This window comes from Dendropsophus ebraccatus, chromosome 14 (genome assembly GCF_027789765.1).
Source record: "Dendropsophus ebraccatus isolate aDenEbr1 chromosome 14, aDenEbr1.pat, whole genome shotgun sequence".
NCBI classification, from domain to species: Eukaryota; Metazoa; Chordata; class Amphibia; order Anura; family Hylidae; genus Dendropsophus; species Dendropsophus ebraccatus.
The window spans coordinates 56,829,103-56,848,061 of NC_091467.1; the positions used below are offsets into that span (position 1 = coordinate 56,829,103).

The window sequence follows — 18,959 nt, forward strand, 5'->3', positions numbered from 1 at the left end:
CAGTAGGCTGGGTTCAGGTCAAGGTTCGCTGTACCCCTGTGAATGTGACGGCTACCTCCTATCATAGCCTGCTCTGTTTAGGTGTATTTTGGTATGTACAGTATACACCTGTGCTCTTTGCTTCCAAATACAGATCATGTCTGCTACTCTCTCCTTTCCCTGTACCAGGTTCTTGAAGGGCAACTTACCCTGTGAAATAAACTGATGCTTCAACAGCCAGTCTGGCTCTAGTACAACTTACACAGCCTTCTAAATCCTTCTTATAGAGCTGGTTCCAAAGGTCATGCCATCCCATGGAATACTGCTAAATAGCTCTGTGGACCTAATATAAAATTTCTTACCAGGATCAAGAACCAGTTTGGTGTTGCCATTCAGCGTTTCAAGAAACTATGCTGCCGGGTTTGCTTTGGCAGTGACAGCCAACTCAGCCAATCACTAACTGCGGTGTTGTCCCATCACAGTCAGTGATTGGTTGAACGGGCAGTCAATGTCGGGATGAGTCCATCTCGGAAGTGGTGGCCCGAGCGTTCAGAATAGACCTTGAGGACAACAAGGGAGCATGGTCAGGTAATAACACCATGTTTATTGTGTTGTACGGAAGGGCAACAATAAATTCCATGTCTGGAGTACCCCTTTAAACAGAGAATTTTACAATTTTTCTACTAATTAAAATAATTCAAAAAATACAAACAACTTTAATATATTATACTTTTATTTTTCAGTTGATCTGAAGGTATTAAAAAAAAAAAAAAATCATCAACAATGCATTGGAAATAGCCATAAAATCAGGCATGTGATTTTTGTATGGATTTTCTATTTAACAAGTATTTGCAGTCAGCTACCAACAATATACAAAATTACCGCCACGCGCACACACAGACTTAGCACAGATTGCTTTTGGTATTAGATAATAATAATACTTAGGCAGCACTTTTCTCCCAAGGGATTCAAAGAGCTTTTCAAGCAAATCCACTGAATAAATTGTTGAGTTAAAGATTCAGTCAATATGATGAAATGAAATTAATTGCTGCCAAATGCCTGAATGAACAGATGTGTTACGAGTTGGCTTCTGAATACCTCCGTCGAGGGTTTCTCTTGGGTTGTGCAGAATAGGGTCCTAGAGAACAGGTGCAGAAGGCAAAGGACATGAGCACCAATTTCTGTGTTAGATTTTTTGGATTGTATATGTAAGGTGGCTCGGTGGTTGGCTTCTGTTCTCTCTAGGGTCCTAAATCCAACTCAGGCAACTTTTTCAGGAAGCTTTTCTGGTTTCTCTGTGCCTTTAAGGGTTCCTCCTAGCTTCCAGTTTATTATAGGTAAATTAGCTTTCTTTATTATAGGGTTAAATTATAGTGAGGTCAAAAGGGGTAATTGCTAAGGAACCATCACTGCACAAGTCCACAGCAAGTCGTGAAGGACACTGCTAACAAGATTAGACAATGGATACACCTGGTAATCCTCACTTCTTTTTAAGCATGTAACAATCCAACATGCTGATCCTTGTTTTGCATTGCGCATACCTATTAATTGTCTATATCTTGATATAGAGAAGGTCTTAATCTTCACATCTGGTGCCGGATATTAGATTGTGTGCACCACCGGAGGCAGAATATGGTGGAGTATATTATTTAGAAGCAATAAATGTGGGATATTACCAAAGAAAGGCATTTTGGTAGTTGTTCTTATGATGTACCCAAAGTTAATGAGACCACCAAGCCCACTAACAGAGAAGATTGTGACCGGTCCTTTTATTATTGGCCCTGTGGTTATCGGATTATGTTGTTTACATGCCAGTGAAATCTTGTGCACATGAATCTCTGTCTTCGTCACGAATGAAATCCACAGAAGTAACTTTAGCGCATGCAAAAGCCTTTAATCTCTCTGTTCAAAGCCATCTGCTGCTTGTCACCTGGACGTGAGAGCTAAGTCCTTGTTGTTTCTCATGTGTCTGGGAGCCAGGAGGGTAGGGCAGGTCTTGGCGAGGCCCTGACCACTGATCCTTTTAATACGAAAAGAGCTGCATTCTTTCTGCTGTGGGGTTGGAGGAGATCCAAGGCCATCAGAGAAGACTCCTGAGACGGAGTGAAGGTGACTGTCCAGGTAATCCCACTGTAAAAAGGAATAGGATGTTACACATGGCAGTGGATTTAATATGGACAATAATTTGTGTATGACCTATTGTCAAACAGTAGTGAACCAACCAACTGGCGCCACCAGCAACTATAGTAATCCTTGTAGAAGTAGGCATCCTAATTTAAAACAGTAAGGGTGCGTTAACACTGAGGAATCCCCATTTTTTTTTTTTAAACTTTGCTGTATATAAGGAATATGCAGCAACACATAACTAGAACAAAATGAAGGGATGATGTATCATGGCATATTACACAAAACAAGTATAATGTTACTTTATGTTGATGAGCAGATAATGGTACTTTCTCGACTTAGATTTTTTTTGGGAAGATATAAACCTTTCGGAATATGAACCATAGACAGGAAAGGCCGGCGGTACTGACCAGTCACCACTCACCAGATGCTCTTCTTCCAGCCCTGTATTACTACAAGGCCGGAGGAAGCGTATCAGCGCGAAAACGACTTAGTGATAACACTACCTACTGTCCTTACTTCCTGCTGTCCATGGGTGTATGTTTATTTGCAATAAACGACTGTTCATCATACTGGCGAGTGCCACAGGCCTTTGTTGTCTGTGGTTCATATTCTTAATCTGTATCTTTGGGAGCTAAGCACCACTGAAGTGGCACCGGTACCGCATCTGACACACTATACCCTGACATCATTGGATCCTGCATTAGACCCAGGACACTTCTGTGAGTAGTGCCGGAGTATATCTTTTTACTGGCGCTTACTTCCGAGATGTGGAATTGCCAGAAATAAACACCAAGAAGCAGAAGGTTTCAGCCATCTTCTCCTCAGACAACCCCTAAACTATGACCATACCCCCCAATTTCCATTCAGCATGTGCCTTCCCCCCACCCCCCACCCCAAGGCATGCATTTGTACCTGTTTATACTGATAATGGCTGGTGACAGTTCACCCACCTTTACTTGCACTATCCTGTTTATAAAAAATGTGTACTTTCTGCTGCTCCTCCCCAGGTGCTTGGAAAAGCTGGATCCAGTCCTGGGAAACTTTACCCATTTGTCCAGGAGTGGATCCAGCTTTTCCCAGCACCTGGGGAGGAGCGTTACAGAGCAGTAGTGAGTTAAAAGGCAGCTGGCTGATAAGCGGAGTGCAGAGATAACATATCGCTTCACTTTATTATTACTCTAGTGATAATGGATGGGATCCAGGTTGAAAGGGGGGAGTGGGGAAGCTTTCTATGTTTATGTACATTCTAATTTGCAGTGGACTTGATATGTTTCAGTAGTTGAGGGCCATAGCTGGATGTGGAAAGTTTATTTATAAATATTCATAAATATAGTAGAAAAGATGCGGCACTCACCCAGAAGTTCTGCTAATTTATTGTACTGCAATGGGCATCAGGTAAAGTAAGGACGCGCTTGGCCAAGCATGGCCTTCATCTGCTTAAGAGGAGGTACTTCTTAAACTGATGAAGGCCATGCTTGGCCGAAACACGTCCTTACTGTACCTTATGCCTATTACACTACAATAAATTAGCAGAACTACTGGGTGAGTGGCGGGTCTTCTCTATTGTTTTTTTCTGGATACCTACCACCTCGAGCACCATCGCCACGGAAGTGCCGTCCTCTACACATTGTTTCTGTGTGTGTGTATATATACGTAATATATATATATATATATATTATATATATATATACAGTATATATATATATATATATATATATATATATATATATATATATACACATACTGTATACACACACATCTGTTCTTGTTACATCTTACATCTGCATGTATATATAAATACACATAAATACACATAAATATATATTATACACAGGCATAACTGTATAAATATATGGACATTTCCAGCAAATATATATGAGAGCCCAGGCTGTGATGTATATCTCTGGACATCCCGCCACCCCCTCCTCTCTGCCGAGAAGATTGATGCTGTGTATTTGTAATCTGCTGTAGCACACAGCTCCCCGCTGCTCCCCATCTCCCAGCATGCTCTGCCTCCACAGGCAATGCGCTCTGGAGCTCAGCCTCAGCGTGACTGGACTGCAGAGTCGTCTTCCCCATCTCCACACCTCCCCCCCCCCCCACATATCTCTTTTATTACAGGGGGAGGAGGGGGGAGCTGGCCCCCTTTTACTTTCTAATAACCTGATATTGACTCTAGACGGGAATATGATTAAATCTGTTTTTTTTTTCGGCCAAAAAAACACATTTACAATGAGGTAGAAGTAACATTAAATATTATCAGCAATCCAGAATCCAGAGCACATGATATAATCTCTATAATCCCTTGCAACGGCTCCGGTTTATTTCCTGTGACACATACAATCTTCACTATCAAGAACATTGCTTTCCAGCGACCAATCTCACTCGCTCCCTGTTCTGTGAATGATGCTCGGCATTTTCATTAAACTTTTAACACCGGCCTTTTTTGTGAATGTCAAGTACGGCGGTGAGTTTCCTCCCCTGCAAAATGTAGCGTCGCTTCACGGTTCTACACAATATTAGAGAACGACATGAATGGTCATGTGTTAATGTCATATATTTACTGGAATTGTCTCTGTTAGTGGAAAAGGGAGTTAAGGGAAGTTCACATTCGTCTTCCTATTTGTCAACAGGTTGCACAGTGATTTGCTGCTGGATTGGTGTACAGCCTGTTAGGGGGGAACTCTGGCAGACAAACAGCACACCTAACTTAGAAATTTCTATTACTAAGTTAGGTGTGCTCTGTGTCTACCGGAGTGCCCCCCTCCCCCAGCTAGCCCTGTGTCGCACACCCCAAAGCCGGCCCTGCCTTCAGTATACTATCTGGATATCTTGGATTCAACAGAGCAAGAGTCTCTGTTTGTGGCTTTCTACTGTAATATAGACAGTGGACTCCCTCTATAATATCCTTATGTACTAGGATATTTGTACTAGCACTAGTGACTGCTTCCTTCTGCTAGTAGGTGGCAGGGGTGAATAAATTTGCCAAATGCACAAAAGCAGCTCAGTTTACCCATAGACTCCCCCCTACTGCACCATAAAGTTCAGTAGTGCACCATTACTTGGAACTGTCAAGCCACTGATGTTCAGTCATTGCACTGAGAGTTTCATGTTTGGTGACATCACTGGTACCAGTTTAGTACCCCCCTGGTGGGAGAAATGCAGGCCTGTGTGTCTCTGAAACATATGTACGGCAGTCTTTAGAAGGGTTTTCCAGACAAATATAACACTTGGCTGCAGTATGTACATTAAAGGCACGTTTTTAGCTATATGCCCAAGGAGGAGGTGATTAAAAAAACAATAACCTACAATGAACACTCACCTCTCTGGCTCCCATGTCGCCACCAGTGCTGCTCAGTCACCACTGTGCAACTTCTTCCAGGTTTTGGGGTTGTGATATTGCAAGCCTCCTTAGCCAATCAGTGGCTGCAGCAGTTCCCTGCCTCAGCCACTGATTGGCTGAAGGGGTCTACAATGTCATGACCCAAGAGCACAGCAGGGATTGAGTATGATACCAGCAGCAACTCGAGAGCAAGGAGTTGAGTGTAGGTTATTATTTTCAATGGCCCCCTTCCCACCTTCCCAGGTGTATAACTAAAAACTCACTTGCCTGGACAATTAATGATATAAAACATGCCATACTCAAGCCCCCCCCCCCCCCCCCCCCCCCCCCCCCCGGCTGATGTTGCTGTCAGATTTTCTGATCCTGTTCTTCCTCTCTTTGATGATATTTCACTTCTGTAGGAACTGCCTGTTGAGCTCTGTGATTGGCTAAGCAGGGAGAGGAATGTCATAAGAGGAAGACCACGGTGGGGAGTGGAAGATCTGACAGCACTATTGGTGGGGAAGCAGGGAAGGTAAGTATGTCATCTTTTTTTTTTTTTTTTTTTTTTATGCATCAGGAGGCATTCTGCAAAGTATTACATTTGCCCAGAGAACCCTTTATGGAGTACCACTGGCATTGCAAAACTTTTCTAAAAATTTTTTTCAATTACAGAAATAAAGCATCGTGCCACATTTAGCTAGGAGAGATCTCATGATGAATGAGTATATATGTATTGCCCCACCTTTACAGACTCCTCACACGTGGACATAGGCTTGTCTTCAATTCAACTTCTTGTAGCCCTGGACAAAAAGAACAGACATGTTTGCAGACTTCTGACTATAGGTCGGCAATGGTATTACAAGAAGCCAAGCATGTTAGGTTTACTACTATAAGAGCTCTATGCATTTAGCAATATACTACTCCTACATTACCACTGCCAAGGTTCTATGGTTTTCTTAACACCTTCTAAGCATTAGTTTTACTCACCCGTCTGCTGATGCTGATGCCACGTGCAGCTCTCTAGCTGGGTTATCATCAGATACTTCAGAAAGTCTGAAAGTAATAAAGACATTGACACTCAATGAGGTAGGAGCACGATAGAAACACCACGGGGCAGTTTTCAGTCACTTCAGGGGAATCAGACATCTATGGCCATAACTATCTCGAGGCTCTACTAAAAAAAGGTTTGAGCGTCAGATGGTAGATCACTGCCAGTGGTAAAAAGGTAGGTGCCCAACTCATAAAATACCTACGGCTGCACCTTGTTGAAGAAATGTCGTCGCAGCAGCACAGCGAGGGTGCTGATCACCATAACCGTGGTACACATTCTGCCAGGAACTACTGCATAGTAACCTGGAGATGAAGCTGCAGGCACAGAAGACAAGCACGCTCCCAATAGGGCTACAATGATAGCCAAGCATTCACTAGAGTCCCGTGTTACTTTCTGCCCTATCTGTCTCTGTCATGGGTTTTTAGAGAGGATTATGGATCAGTAGAGATTAGCAGACTACACGAGTTAAACTGACCTCTGTGGTGGTGTGAGCAGGGCAGGCATTTGGGGTTTTAGTATCCCACTAAATAGACTCCATTTATCTGCTATGTCCCATTAAGCCACATGTGACATACTTGTCGAATAATAGTCGTGTTATGGCACCTCCTACCTGCAAGGATCGGGACAACTGCTACCTACTGTATTTCTAGGTATTCTGAGACATCAGGGTGTTATAAAAATCTTCTGAATATATAGACAATGTTATGTGACTATGTTTGTTTTAGGCAGCTTTGGAAAGCCTTAGGTAATCCCCTAAAACCTCTTTAAAGTAATACTCCAGGAAAAAGCTGATACACTGTCAAACATTATGCACAATCTCCATAAGCCTTGTACTACATACCGGAGGATGCTTTACCTGAAGTGTTCTGATTATAGAATGTGTTCTTTTTATTGGGGTATTGTGGGTGTTATTATTGGAGTTATCACTTGTTGTTATAACACTGTTATTGTTGGGCTATGGTTGTCATTGTTTTTGGGGGTTCTGTGGGTTTAATGGGTTTTACAGTAGTAGTATTAAAGGGGTATTCTCTTCCTAGGCATATAAATAAAAACTCTTGCCCGGACAATCCCTTTAACTATATTAAAGATGGCATACTTACCGCTCTTTCTCCCCGGCTGATGTCGCTGTCAGATCTTCTGGTCCCCCTTGCAGTCCTGTTCTTCCTCTTTCCCATAATGCTTTACTTTTGCAGGAACTGCCCGTTGAGCTCTGTGATTGGCTAAGCGGGTAGAGGAATGTCATCAGAAGGAGACAGAATAAGACCACAGTGGGGACCAGAAGATCTGTTGGGAATCCAACTGCTGGGACCCCTGCCAATTACAAGAACGAAGATAAAGTTGCTCCTGGAATGAACAGAGATGGTGTCACATGTGCATTGCTGTATTCATGGGATTTTATAGACATACCCCTAAGTAAACATAACCAACTAAATAAGTCAGACACCAGATGTTACATTGAGGTAATAGGCTGGGCCATTTATTAAAGATCAATAAGCAAATAGGCAAACATAAAGAAGTATCTACATAACTCATAATTAGGGATGAGTGAATTTGAAGTAATAGTGAAGCAAAGTGCTTCACTAGTCTCGGCTGTTGGCTTGTCAGCTGGCTGCCTTTGAACTCCATGCCACTCATTACTGCTCTGTTCTGGGTGCCTGGAAAAGCTGGATCCAGTCCTAATAAACTTCTTCCAGTTCCCAAGGACTGGACCCAGCTTTTCCAGGCACCCGGAGCGGAGCGGCACTGAGTTCAATGGCAGCCGGCTGACAAGCCAACCGCCGAGACTATTGAAGAGCTTCGCTATTACTGTAAATTGGCTTATTCCTACGCATTATAATTCACTGGCAGTGGTGGGACACCACTACAGCTCCTGAATGGCAGAGTGAGCCTGCTACATCATGTCCCAAAGCCTGAAAGTGGCCGCACATTGAGGACTGGAGCAATGGAGTCTGAGTGGGAACCAAGGAGGTAAGTGTCGGTTATTTTTTTCACCCGACCACGGGTGCCAGACATCATCTTTTGCAGGAAACTGGGTACGTCACATACTCGGCTCCTGCACCAGCAATGTCACGTTGCTGCAATTACTCACTTAGCCAGTCAGTGACTGGGACAGTGTCCTGCCCCAGTCACTGATTGGCTAAGCGGCAATCATTTAGCCGGGGTTGTATTGTTGCAGTAAGCAAAGCTGCACGACCCAGCGGCAGTGAACGGGACCCGGCAGCAGCGCTATGAAGCACAGGGGACAGGTAAGTTGGTTATTTTCATCCCCACTTCCTCCTGCCTGCATATTTAATAGTTGGTGGGAATTCTTCTTTAACTACTTTTCTTTTTTTTTTAATATACTTTTCTCTTTATTGTAAGATATCTTCAGATACTCCCATGCTATTCCAGAAGATTTCCATACCTCTAAAATTGCCCCCCCCCCCCCCCCCTTTCATAGGTAATCCCTTGGAACATAGAGAGCAGAAGGGAAAGCAAGATATAATAACACGCTAAATTAAATACCAATATAGTGTGACTATATTTTAACCTCTGAAGCAATAGTATAATATAATCTGCACCTCTAAGGTATACGCTTGTTACAGCAATGAATTGTTTGTTGGTTCACTGACTTCCTGGATTGTGAAGAATTTAGCGCACACTTCGGCCTCTTCTGGTACAATTGCTTTGTTCTCCTTTTTCTACATAATGCCTGAATATCAAACAGCAGGCCCAATGCCTAAACCCTTGCAGGAAAGAGAGGAAACCGGATCCATAAAAATGTGTGAAACACAACAAATTGGGATATAATAACCAGAAGGAAAATATTTTATGGGTTATTGTTGTACTGAGGGAAAGCAAAATTAAAACCCTATGAAACAAGAAGCAATGATAAAAGTAAAGGGATGGAAATGATTGGAATTTGGATAAAACTTTTGAGCCATAAGCTGAGGTGATGACAGCATTGTGGGAGGGTGAGATTTTTTTTGCTGTTCTCTAGTAAGCTAATTCAAAGCCTGACACATATGAAATGCACATGGTATGCAGCCACAGTGGCTTTGCTTTGGCCCATTATGAAAGTTCACTTTATTTACGTTAAAGGATTTGTTACAGATTTTCCATTTTTATTGCTCCGATGCAAAAGAAAAAAAAAAGCAACTTGGTAAAAAGGAGAGATGAGCGAGCCACTCATCTAAACGAATTGAAGAGCTCCACTCATCAAGCCGTCGGCCTTTCAGCGCTGCTCTGTTCCCTGCCGCTCCACCCAGGATGACGGGAAAAGCTGGATCCAATACTGGGAAACTTATCCCACTTTTCCCAGAATTTGATCCAGCTTTTCCACGGCACCTGGGGTGGATTGGCAGGGAGCAGAGAAGTGCTAAAAGGCCGACGGCTTGATGAGCGGGGTGCTGATCAAACGAAGCGCGTTAGTGCAGGGGGTCCAGCGATCTCTTAGACTGCTATGTGTAGTATGCCAGGCAAAAACTAAATATGAAAAGCATTAGACGCTAAAGATTACGCGAAAGAGAGGGATGCCTGAAAAATTTTTTTACAAGAAAGGTTCAGTAGTAGAAGAAAGAGGGGGGGGGGGGGGAGCCTTCGGAAAGTTCTTCTCAAGACAACGGTGCAAAAGCCAGTCAAGTGTGGGAAAAAGGGTAACTAGTAGAGAGTAGCAGCAGCTGGCCATTGTCTTCAAAGAACACCCAAGTTCAGTGGGGTCCATATTCTCACCGTTCTGTCAGCATCTGCTTTGGGGTAAAGCTTGGAAAAAGTGAAGGTGGCCCCATCTCAATTTATACATATTAGGGCTATGTTCACACTACGTAAAACTACACCTGTTGTTCTTGCCGCAGAACTACGGCCGTAGTTTTGAGGGGTGGAACATAGCCCTATTTCCAATGGGATCCCGGCCGGAGCGTACACACATCGTATGCCCTCCGCCTGGGATCCCATGCGGCGCCGGAAAAAACGGACATGTCAGTTTTCTGCGGCCGGAATTAAGTGAATTCCGCCCACAGAAAAACCTGTCAGTTCACACAGTGAAGCGAGCGGCTCCGGCCGCTTGCTTCACTGTGGGCTATAGGAAGCTCTGATGCGGGCGCGCGTTGATGCATCAGAGCTCCGCGGCCGGAAAGATCACCTGGCCGATACTTAAGTACAAACGGCTGGGTGTTCACGTAATGTGAACATAGCCTAGGGGTGTATAAGTGAAAACTAGAGATAGGCAAACCTCGAGCACCTTTGGATAAACCCGAGTGTGCTTGAGGTTCGCTCATCTCTAGCGAAAACCACTTCAGTATTATTTTGGAAAAGGTTCCCTTTAGAATTGTAGAGTATGAACAACAACTAAACTGGCCTAAGGCTGGTCTGCAGCTAGGGGGTTTTCAAGGGGTTTTCCAGGCAAAATAGAGTTTTTTAAAGCATATATTGCTCCCCCCCCCCAGTCTTACACAGCTGTGGTTATTCTGCACCTGTACGTGTACAGACAGTAGCAACATGTATGACATCTGGTAAACTTAGAAAAACAGCACAGGGAATGTTCCATGTTCATTGTATTGGCTTTAATCTGCTTTTATAATAATGTCATATCAATAACGGAACACTCCGGAAATTTTATAAAATATCATTAAAAAAAATTAAATACCCGAATTAGAAGTTACTTTATAACTTTCAGATCTGCATGTCCTGTAGAGGAGTAACGTTACTGGCCTGGAAGTCTGAAAGAACTAACCTCAGGCTGTGCCCTCTTGTTCTTATGTTTAGTTCCTTATTGAAAAATGTTTTCTTCCTGAAACAAAGACCTCACATAATTTTTGTAGCCTGTCTTTGGACCTGTTCTATTTTATCAATATCTTTTTGTAGGTGAGGTCTCCAGACCTGGACACAGCAATCTCCCTCTGCTGGTTATACCTCTAGCTATACAGCCCAGCATACCATTAGCTTTTCCTACTGCCTGGTTGCACTTATGACTTATTTTTAGGCTGTCAGAAATTACTACCCCTAAAACCTTCTCTTCTGAAGTCTTTGCCAACACAGAACTGCTGATGATAGTTGCATTGAGGATTCTTATTCCTCTAGTGCATTATTTAGCATTTGAAACCAGACTGTCATTAGAATGCACAATATTAGCAAAAACCCTCTGATATCTATCCTTCAGACAATTGCAAAGCCACTAAACTATCCAGGGATAAAGTCTAATTTTCAATAAATTTTTAATCAACTCTTTATGGGGAACTGTATCAAAAGCTTTGCTGAAGTTCATATAGGCAATTTGCTCGACACTACCTTCATCTAGCACATGGGTCTCTAAACTGCGGCCCTCCAGCTGTTGCAAAACCACAATTTCCATCATGCCTGGACAGCTAAAGCTTTGGATTTGGCTGTCCAAGCATTATGGGAAATTAAGTATTGCAACAGCTGGAGGGCTGCAGTTTGGAGACCCATGATCTAGCACCTCTATCCAATTTGACATGAACTGCTGTCAGTAAAGCCATGCTGTCTTGAGTCCAGCAATATGTTGGTATTCAGGTAGTTATTTAGCTGCCTTTTTAGAAGAGTTTACATAATGTTTACTAAGGGCCCTATTACACGGAACGATAATCAGCCAAATCTGACTGTAATAGAGTGAACAATCAGCCAATGAAACGATAATCGGGTCATCGTATCTTTAGGTGCAGACCTAAAATCGTCGGCCATTGGGCACGCACCTCTACGTGTAATAGTGATGTGGGGCCAACGGCTGACGATTGTAGCATAAAATAATAAAATATTAACTAACCTTACTACCTTCCCTGGTGTCATTGGTGACCTTCCCTACTGTCTTTAGCTCTGCCTTCTGTTCTGATCTTTGTATTGACAGGCCACGGGCGATCAGCCAATGACTGGCCAAGACAGGACACCAGCAGCTCACTGTCCACGGCCTGTCAATGTAGAGACCTGAACAGAAGGCAGAGCTAAAGACACTGGGTAAGGCATCAGAGAATACCAGGGAACGTGGTAAGGACAACTCTGGTGTCTTCATTTTTACTTCACTTCCTGGTTTGGGCTTTCCCATGATGCACTTTGTCTCCTGGAATGTGTAACTGACTTTGTAGAACTGTTAGATGGTGTACAACTTGCTAAGCCAATCAGAGCTGAGCAAACTGAATCAGCTGACGAAGGGAGGCTGGCCAACAGGGCTTAGACCTGCCTCCCTCTTGATGATGTCATTGTCACAAAATGCCTGGCACAGAAAAGCCTGGGGTCAACAGTCATTAGGTAAGAATGTGTTTACTTCACTTCCTGGTGGGGGATGGAGGGGGGAAAAGATAGGGAAGGGGGGCAGATAGGTGATTGAAGCGTATTACAAAGTTATATAACTTTGTAATGTGTTTTAAAAGGGCAACGATGTCCGTGCAGCCCTGTGTAATAGCTCAAGCAGATTGGTGCTCGTTTACAGTTTATGATCGGGTCAAGTAATAGGACCCTAATACACAGGTCAAACTAATGGCCTGCAGTACTAGCTTCTCCTCTACTACTGTTCTTGTGTATGGGTACAACAGGTTCCATTTTGTCCAGTCATCAGGAACATCTTTTGTTAGTAGGGATATTCATTATACAAATCAGTCAATCACAGATCAAAGTTCTGTAAGAACTCTGGGTTAGGCACCATTTGGACGGATTGCCTTCCTCAACTTTAAATGGGAAAGTTCTCCTAAAAACAATAGAGCTGAACCCTTGCTCCTAGGGGTAATGATATGTCAAACCATATTTTGATCATAAAATTCAACGTCTGAAAAATTTATAATTACATTTATAGTACTAACATAGCACTGTGCAGAGCTTGTCATTGCACACATACTAACTCTATAAACCACTGAGCCACCAAAATACAGAATATATATAGGAAATATGGACAACTTTTTATTATTAAAAAATAACATTTGGTTGCTAAAACTAGAATATCTGTTTAAGTTATACACATCCCCTGGCATAGCACAGATTTCTATTTTTATGGGCTAAACTATTAAAGTCTGTGAACTCACCAGGGTTCAGGGCTATTCATATTATGTTGTTATATGGATATCCTATGAGGATTGGTTTCAAAATGGCTTCCTTTTTTAGTACTGTATGAATCTAAAATAAGCTAATAATGTAATCTACATTCCCATAAACCTTCTATATATACATACTTTAATATCTGGTAGTAGATGTGTGTGTGGTCATCTGTTGATAATATGTATCCTGTGATTTTGACCAGAACCCCAGAATTGGTCTCAGTGGGGCCATTATTACGGCAAATAACCTAAGTAAGAATACAGCAAAATGTTTATGTTTCCAGCTGCGCAAACATGAAATATCCAATGGGTGTAAAAATAGAAAATACATAAACTATATTTGGAATGGTAAGAAATTTTAATCTATCCGTGTCTACCAGCCAGGCCCTTTACCTGACCCTAAATGAAGAGGAACTAGTTACTCAAACCTCAACACAAAGTCTTCACCTCTGTTCTCCTTTCTCGTGGCAGGTGATTGATCCAAGGTTGGATAGTAACTCGGGCCAGCCTGTTTTAAATAATCCTTATTCTCGGAGATGGGACATAACATCAATGCTAACTGGTGTGTCAATGACTCTACTAATCATACTACTAAATTTCTCATCTAAAAGAATATTTCAAACTTAATGGCCCCATATGGGCCTCTAGAAAAATAAGGGAATGATTGTCTAAGTGTTATAGCCCTATCTTCCAGCGCTCCGGCTGCTTTACAATAAGCGTGCTGCAGGAGTGCCTTCCGGGTCTTCTGTGTGGCGCTCCCGGCTGAATGACCTCAGGGATACCCAACGGTGTCCCTAGCTACCGGGACACCATAGGTCTGTATCATCCGATGGGAATCTTTGAATCCCGCAGCTGGACTGCTCCTTAGCATCTGCTACTGCCAGGGGGCTAGTCCAATCATGTTCTGGACCGGGTCCATGACCTCCTATATTAAGTACACTAATCCTGCATCTTGCACTTGTTCTGAGGAAGGGAGGTTTCACTCTTGAAATGCAAAAACTTTGTGCTAATGAATAAATGATTTAAAGAATAAATCTCTATTTATTTTTACATACCTGTGGTTTTTGGATTTTTTGGGACAGCTCTGATCTTTGTGAGTACCATTTTTACTTTCTTTTTACTGCACTTACAACTCAGTAGAAGGCTCCCAGTCCACCCATCAACTGTTAACCAGTCTGCTGCCCCCGCTCCTCTTCCACGGAGCGCCGCCAGCACATTGTTGCTATGTGAGTCGTTTGTCTTTCAACATGTTGAAAGACAAATGACTGCAATGATCTTTCATGTCCGCTTATCGTTGCCTTCTATTACACAAGACGATTATCGGTCGTAACGGCCGATATCGGCCAAAAAAGGCCATCAATCTTTCCGTGTAATAGGGCCTTAAATGCTCTGCAGAAAACACAAGCAAAATGTACATCAGAAAATAAAAACAAAGTACATTCTAATATCTAGCTGTTAGGGCCCCCGGGAACAAAGACACACAGGACAAGTGGGCCCTATAGCTAAGACCCCGCACATTCTCCCTACCTACTTGCAGTGCAGGTCCTAAACAACCAGTCCGCAACTGGGCGACGATCCCTGCACTGAAATAAGTGTGAACACAGACAAGACACAGTACAGACGAACAAGGTACAATGACAGCAGACAAAGCAAAGTCACAAAGACACACAGAAGGACAGGACCAAGAAAGCAGCAAGAAACAGAGGACCAAACGAACGGAGGACGAAAGCCAGAGATGCAACCAGGTAACGGTAAAGCCAAAGCCAGAACAGTGAAGCCAAAGCCAGAGATAAAGCAAGAAGACCTGAGCACTAAGCAAGGTAAACTGAGGACTAAGGAGAACACTGAACCAAAAGACAAAGCCAAGAAACAAGCAAAGGGATCAGGAACTAGGAATACAGACAAAATCACAAAGGCAGGATCTAGCAGACAGACAAGCTGCAAAACTATCAAGAGCCCTGAGTGAAGGGAGGAAGAAGCTTATAAGGGAACAGAAGTCCCGGACTCCAAGCGGATAGGTGGAGCAGGAGAAACACACAAGAAATCCAGTGGTGAAGAGACCTGTCAATCACACCACAGCAGACACAATTAGTGAACAGACCACAACAAGGAAAGTGCATGGAAAACTGAGAAAACATGGACCGGATAACAAAAGACACAAGCAGAAAACACGGAACGGATCATGGCGCAGTCTTTGGCGCAGAGGTCGAAACTTCGCAGCAGAGGGTGGCACTGATGCCTTTTCAGGCGGGATCATGACACTAGCTCTAATGAGTAAAAATAAATAAATCGCACTTGTAAATGCATGTTACCTTTATATATATATGTGTGTGTGTTTAAAAAAAAATGTTATACCAAAGCTTTTGTAGTGTTACCGAGTAGGATCAAGTCCACAAGATAATATACTCAATGTATTGCTTGGGACTGTTGCTGGATTAATCAAAGTATTAGCATTTTAAAAAGTCTCTAAAGTCCTAGTCCATAAGGGAATACAGTGCAGTTACATCCAGTGACTCATAGCTGACTATTGGAGTTTTTTCATTTCTTTATCTAGCCCATTCTCCTATGAGGATCTACCTTAAAAAACTGCTCAAAAACTGCTCCTTTGCCCCCTTTACAGACTATTCCTTATTCCTATTTATCACAGACTGCTCCTCATGGTCCTTCCCACCCTGTCACACTTGATAAGACACACAGCCAGAAAACACCCAGAGGAGATGAAGGAGCTTTCTCTGGTCCAGCCTCTCCACTGAAAGGAAGCAGAAGTTCAGATCAGAGTAGTGTAGTGTGAGGAAAGGAGAGAGGTGCGGAATCCGTCAGCAAATATCTCTAAGTCTATGGAACAGGCGTAACTTCAAGCAGAGGCTGCCCAGCGGATTTCGCTTGAAGTCTCTACAGAAATTCCCTAGTGTGCACATACCCTACCTGTCAGAGTCTGTCAGAGACTGGATAGGTAGAAGACAGTACAAGTGGGTTCTAGCCCTAGTCGCTAGAACCCACCTTCTATCTCTGCCTACGTGCCACAATGGCCCTAAATGGCCATGGACAACCACTGTGGCGGTCCTTACTTTGGATAAGTGAGATACAGAACAATACAGACAAACAAACACAACAAGAGAATAGTCGACAAGCCAGGACAGAAACAAACGAGTGGCGCAGAACAAAGTCGGAGGCAAATAGATGGTCAGAGGACGAAGCAAGAGGTCAGGTAACAGGTAAACAATAGCAAGGAATAAGGAAGGGGACCTCAGGAATAGACAGGGGAAGCTGGGGCCAGGGTATGAAGCCTAAATAGCCAGCAGAATCAGAGACTAGGCCCAGCAGCTGATTGGACCAGCCATGATCCCAGCACCAAGTTTAGCTGTCTCCCTTACTTCACGTGACTGTGAAGGGCAATAAGAACACCACCAGTCAAAACACCTACACAAGGTATGTTTTAGGGGATCTACAAATACACTAACTCTAGTGCAACCCATTGTCCCCGTGCCAGCCTACAGAGTGCCACAAGTCCCTTTGGAGGCCCTCAAGCCATTGCGACCATTGAGATAGAAACAGTGATAGACGTGAGGACTACAAGCCCATAGGTCCCCTCCATTGTACAATATGCACTTCCTTTGGCTTGCCATATACTGTATAAGGAGTGTGCAAAAAAGAGGTCCTTGGAGTCTCTGTTGCGAGTCTCAAAACATGGGCCAGATATCCCTCCAGGAAAGGAAAACCTGTTGCCAAGGGCTGCCTCTTAGTAGGGATACCACCAAACCATCTTGATACGTAGCCCCTTAAGTCCCACTTGGTTGTGAGTATTGGAACATAAATAAGGAAACACCAGGGTTGCCCCTTTTAACGTCAGAGTCTAACTCTGTTGCGAGTATTGCGACATGACAAGGGTTTACCAAAGCCAGGTATACATCTACAGACAGCTGTTTCGGGGTATTGCCCCTCGTCAGTGTGGAGCAGGATTCCGGCTAACGGGGGCAATGAAAAGTAAACCAACAAAACACAGCAATCACTGAGCTCAGGAAGATCAGTGAAAAAAATCCAAAGTTCTCAATAGTCTCCATTGATACATTGCCCCCTATAACTATACAGTGACAATAGTGACAATATAAACTTTTATGACAAACATAACTCTTAAGAGATTGTCAGCACATGGTGAAACTTGTAGGGACGTAACAGATGTTCACCAGGCTGCTAACCCCTGCTCTGTAGGAACAGTATAGCTTGAACAACATGTGTATTTTCTCATACAGCTTCATTCTCCATCTGAAGCCAATTCATACAAACTATTGCTTCTTACACAATTCACACCCTCTATAAATAATCTTGACTGATTCTCTTCTTCTACTAAACACACAGTCTCGGTAACCCATACCGGTTGAGGTAAGTCAATAAGACTCTTATCCTTTTCATGAGTTTATCAAGATAAAGACCCCACAAGGGTTCTTGATAGTTCAACTGATCAATGACTCCCAGCTGCAAGTCAAGAACCTCTTAGCATCTCATACACATATTTTACATATTTCACACAGTACGACTGTGGATTATGCAATTCTTAATACACAACATCGGGTCTCCCAAGTTTCTGAAGTGCGGGGAAATATTTCAGTGTTGTGTATGTTTATTAGATTTTTCCTGTTTTATGATCCCATTATTTACATAGTGTGATGTCTCCCAAGTTGTCAGTGGGTGGGTTATCATAGAGCCCCCTCAATGTTTAGATAACATAACTCTGTAGTAAATGATTAAACATTGTTTTATTGGGGAAATATTTGTGACTATGCACTATTCTAAGATGGAATGAGTGGAATCACAGCAATTGTATCCCCACTTATCGAATGTTGGCGTATTGATAATCCTTGTAACCTTTTACAACCTTAGGCTATGTTCACACTGCGTATGTTTCCGGCCGTAGTGCGAACCGCGAATATACGCACGTAGTTTTGAGGTTGATGCGTTCGCTTGAAAGTATACGATATACGCCCGCACAATGCACACTATGTATGAGCTTACGGCCGGATCGTATGCGGCGCCGTGAAAAATGAACAAGACCATTGTTTGAGGACGGAAATGTTCCAACTCACGGCCGTGGATTTCCATGCGGTCCCGTACGGAGTACTTATTTCAGCCAAATTGAACTTGATTTTTCGATCCAAAAGGTTCTGTGAGTTTTATTGGGCTGGGCGAAGATTTCCAAGTAAATGACCTGTTTCAGATCGCTTCGAAACAAGCTAGGGAAGCATAACTGTACTATGGGCGTATGTTCACGGTTCGTACGCATCCGGCCGCATGTCGATTTTTCCCACGCCCGTAGTTTCAGCAGCACATGTACGGCGGCGTACGAAATGCGGCCGAATTCATACGCATTGTGAACATAGCCTTATGTTTATGTTTTGCATAAATCACGTCCGTTGTTGCAATATGCAACAACGGCGGTAATCCCGGCCAGAGCGTATACACATAG

At 43.2% G+C, this 18,959-nt stretch overlaps 1 long non-coding RNA gene across 1 annotated transcript in view; it reads right to left on the reverse strand.

The window, feature by feature from the left end:
• Window positions 1-764: 764 nt before the first annotated feature.
• Window positions 765-18,959, reverse strand: part of LOC138772623 (uncharacterized) — a 30,667-nt gene continuing 12,472 nt past the window's right edge. Inside the window, exons 2-4 of the long non-coding RNA XR_011359787.1 lie at window positions 6,419-6,484; window positions 6,174-6,231; window positions 765-2,109 (exon numbers count right to left, since the gene is read on the reverse strand). This is a non-coding gene — a long non-coding RNA (uncharacterized lncRNA). The remainder of the gene's footprint in view (window positions 2,110-6,173; window positions 6,232-6,418; window positions 6,485-18,959) is intronic.